General features: G+C 44.0%; 1 pseudogene; it reads right to left on the bottom strand.

Annotated features, from left to right (window-relative positions):
• Positions 1-765: 765 nt before the first annotated feature.
• LOC123442123 lies at positions 766-2,300 on the bottom strand (annotated as a pseudogene).
• Positions 2,301-4,724: the final 2,424 nt, after the last annotated feature.

The following is a 4,724-nucleotide window of genomic DNA, read 5'->3' as shown; positions in this document are numbered from 1 at the left end:
GCACTAAAGAAAGTACTTTTGTTGTGACTTAGCATTTGCTAATTAAGTAACTATGGAATTGTTTCTTAAGAACAAACAAGATGAGTTCGATCATAGAAGGCAAGGAGAAAAATAAAGATGAATTAATAGTACATTTGATACAGGGAGAAATCTCCAAATTTTGCATGCCCATTTTATCTTGGCCAATATATTAAGGACCATGATAAGTGTGACACGTGTGGCAGGAACACATGGCAACTTTGAACGTTTTCATGACAAGTTCAATTAGTGACGCGAGGATGTCATGTGAGGATGACAACTTTTTGTTTGGATGGCAAGGTTCAGTTTTTTTTTTCTTTTAGGATGACAATTTTAGTTATACAAAACATCATGGCGGAATTGCTTCGTCCCGCATGTGTGACAGTTATCATTTGGGTATATTAATATGTCTACTGATTAATAAAACCTTAAACGTTTATCCATTTACATGTATGCAAGAGAGTACAATGTTTCCTCGCAAAAGAAAAAAAATAGTACAAGGTTCGCTATTGTTCACACAAATTCCGAAATGATTCATTGCAAAAAAAAAAAAAAAAAGTTGTTGCAGGCTTAATATATGCGTGGGCGATTTAAGTCTGTATACAATATGGATTATGCTGGTAATGCATTCTCATTTTGCAGTCGCTTCCTTAGCATTACACACGGCTCAATTATTTATGTTCCAGGCATTACCCCGTATACATGGGTATTGTTCATGCTATCAGGACACAAGCTCTCCTTCACAATTTATAATCGAAAATCAGACATAGCATTTTTTGCATCTAACCCGATGGAGTTGTAATGTTTGACTTGACATAGTCTCTGACGAGGGTCTCCCTGTACAACGGCGGGTTGTCATCGGACAGCAGCTCCTTGATCGGACCGTACATCCTCGTCGAGGCCGGGTGGAAATGCGAACTCAAAAAACACGCGATGGAGACCCTCGGTGCAATGTTCTTCACCACCACCCTGTGCTCCACGCTAATGAACGCATCATTGGAGATCATCTGCACAGTTTTTAAGAAAAAAGATTCGTTCTGAACTTCGGAATAATGAACAAAGACAATGCTCGGGTGTTGAACAAATAATTCAGGATTGGATGGTCTCAGTTTATATACCTGTAGGAGATCGCCGATGTTCACGATGAATGCTCCCGGTGTCGGTGTAACGTCAACCCACCGACCCTCGTGGAGGATCTGGAGGCCGCCAACTTCGTCTTGGAGAAGTATTGTCATGAAGGTAGAGTCGGAGTGCCGGCTTGTGCCAATGGCGAGTTCAGGCTGGGGGCACGGAGGGAAGTAGTGGCAGAGTAAGATTTGTCCTTGGTTGCAATCGATATCTGTCAGATAGCTCGGATTAAGCCCAAGAGCTTCTGAGAGCAGTTCGAACAAAGTGTTCCCCAAATTCATCACTTGTTTGGCGTATTCAAACATCGTGTCGCTGCAAAATCAAAATCAACGTGTTAGCTCCGATAGAGTTTATTTTTTGGGAACGGATGGTTATTTAAGTAACCATCACTGAAAATTCAGAGAAAAGGTTTCTGTGTGGAGTGATTTCATTTAGCTCTTGTCAATAACCAAGTAAGAAATGGCTCACAGTAACAATTAATACATAGGTAATTCCATAAATAAAATCATATACCCTTACTACTAACTGCAGATTGGTTCAGATGTGAGGATAAAGAGAAAGAGAGCAGCTGACCGTAAGAGAAGAACATTTGCACATATAAAGAGAAAATCGTGCACCGACCGTCACTCTATCATTCTTCTTACTATGCAGATTGACATACAAACTTGCTATTTTTATTTTATCTTTGAGAATTTGCTAAAATTTTGTACGCCATCTGTAAACAGATACTGTATATATAACCTAAAACGCCTTATGGAAGTTTAGAGAGGGAGCATTGATTAACATGTATGTGAACCTTAACTTTTTTTATACTCCCTCCGTAAAGAAACATAAGAGCGTTTAGATCACTACTTTAGTAATTTAAACGTTTTTATATTTGTTTACAGAGGAAGTATTTTATAAGAATTAAGAGACATATAAGAATCAAATAGAAATGATGCTGAGTCTTGGGGACTTGCTGCAGATACCATGAAGGTTGAAGCACATCACAAGATAGTGCATCTAACCATGCATGCTTATAATTTACTAAGCCAGCCTAGCCTCAGCTCGATCGTGACAATGTTCTACGGCAAGAGCAGGAGCGCTCACCGGTAGTTCTCGGGCAGCTCGGCGGCGTCGGGAGGGTCAGGGGCCATTTGAATAAATAAGGTCATTTATAATGCTATTTTAGAGCTTTTTTACAGTATCCTATACTGCTCACAGGGGAGGCAGCGGTATAACACAATCAAACCGTCAATTTTCTAAGGGTACGATGGGCAGAAAAATTAAAAACGTTGTCTTTTCTTTTTATCACCGGCCTAAGCTGTTAGCCCACTTAGACCCACCCTCAAGGCCTGCCCTCGTGGACTTCTCCCTGCCGCGGCTCCTGCTCCTTCTCCGCCCTCGCCTCCCGTCGCCATCGCCGCCGCCGCTCTCCCACCCGCCCGTCGCCATCGCCGCCGCCGCTCTCCCACCCGCCCGTCGCCATCGCCGCCGCCGCTCTCCCACCCTCAAGCCCTGCCCTCCGCCGCTCTCCCACCCGCCCGTCGCCATCGCCGCCGCCACTCTCCCACCCGCCTGTCGCCATCGCCGGCGCCGCTCTCCCACCCTCAAGCCCTGCCCTCGTGGACCTCTGCGGCCGCTGCTCCTTCTCCCTGCCGCCGCCGCCGCTCTCCCACAGTAGTCGCATCGTTCTCCCTGTCGCCGCCGCTGCCGCCGCCACTCGACGTAGTTGGCCCGACCTCGTGGACCTCCGCGGCGAGTCCGATATCTCAACCTGGTAAGGACTTCTCTTCTGGCGGCCGCTCTCCCACTCTCTAGCCCTCCATAGACAAGCGCCCGCCGAGGTGCGTACGACGGGCGGCCCAGTGTACTCCCCTGTCCCTCCTCCGCAATGCTATTTTTGCCTGGTCCAGTGTATGAATTTTCTTGGTATTTGAAGTTTATTAGGACCTGGAGTAGTTTGACAGGGAATTGTTTCCATTACCATTCATAATTTCGTGACAACACCTACTGAATTCTACTACTACTGCTCTGAAAGAAAGTCTGAACAAAAGGAAAAAAAAATAGTATTGGTTTTGTTCTATCCTGGCTCCTTGTGAGCAGAAATGGAAGATGGTTAAAAGTAACTACGAGCTGAGGCTTGCAGTGTTATGATCGTTGTCTGCTTTTCAGGCGTCAATGCGCCGACGTCGCAGTCCATACTGAATTACATCCTCCTGGCGCTTGTCTATGAAGGGATTATGATCAGAAAAAAAGGCATAGAGCGTTGATTGATCCAGAAATTACCTGATGGTTGACCAATCAAATCCTGCAGTACAATCTGTACTTTTCCATGTGCAAACAATGCTGGGTACCACTCCAAGCATTTTCACCTTAGCATCCTGCAAACAGAAATAGTGCAGATCAATATGGCCAGTACAATAGAAAATAACTGGGATAATAAAATACACATATTGCTTTTTGACACTCTTTTACTTAAGAGAATTATGTGCTACTCCCTCTGTTCAGAAATAGGTGACATGGTTTTAGTTCAAATTTGAACTTTGAACTCAAACCATGTCATCTATTTTCGACCGGAGCGAGTATGAAACTATCTTTACCTGTACAAATGTTGCAAAACCTGAACTATTCGGGGAACCATTATACAACGCCATGGATGCTCCATTCAATAGTGAGGCGTGTAGTTGGCGATATTTTCTTTTATGCATATTCCTACTAGTTTGACCTTTGGACAAATCTGCGGATAGTAGTAAATTGTTTCTGCTTAAATCACTCTTCTATGGTGCTGCTTCTGTTGGTGCAAATCAGGAAGTGCTTACTGGAGTATATGTAATGTTTCAGTTTGATTATGTACACAAGCACTGTTACTGATACGTGTTTAAGTTTCACGAGTGGAATTCAAATAACTCAGGTTTGGTTCTTTTTTAATTGCAGGGATTGACATGGAATATGGGAGTGCCACCCTCGAGAACATTGCAGAATATGGCATGGTGATCAGTCAAATTTTTGGCAGCGAAGAAGAAGGTTACAATTACTATAATGCATATGCTCGATCAAAGGGTTTTGGTGTTAGGAAGGAAGAAGTGACCAGGAAGGTGGACACGAACATAGCATTTCGTCGCCTCTATGTCTGTTGTAAAGAAGGATATCGGGCGAGGAAGCACTTCGAAAAAACTGAACGAGTGCGAACTCCTAGGCCGCTGTCACGTTGTGGATGTGGCGCCCGGATGGAGATCGAGCTTCGTATGGATAACGGTGAATGGTTTGTAAAAGATTTTGTGGACGAACATAACCATCCACTCGCTAAGCCTGACCAGACAACTTTCATAAGATCACATCGAGGACTGAGTGATGTGCAAAAGGCTGATGTCATTGAGTATGGAATTGGTGGCCTTCGGACACATCAAATAATGGAAGTAATGGAGAAGGATAGTGGTGGTTACAGCAAGGTAGGCTTTATTTCTCGGGACCTGTATAATTTTGTTGCCAAGTACAAGAAGGAAAGGATAGAAGGCCGTGATGCCGAATTTGTACTCCGTTATATGGCAGCCCGAAAAGACACAGATGGTGAATTTTTTTCCAAGTACACCACTGAT

Source organism: Hordeum vulgare, chromosome 3H (assembly GCF_904849725.1).
Source record: "Hordeum vulgare subsp. vulgare chromosome 3H, MorexV3_pseudomolecules_assembly, whole genome shotgun sequence".
Lineage (NCBI taxonomy): Eukaryota > Viridiplantae > Streptophyta > Magnoliopsida > Poales > Poaceae > Hordeum > Hordeum vulgare.
This window is presented reverse-complemented; position numbering and strand designations above follow the sequence as displayed.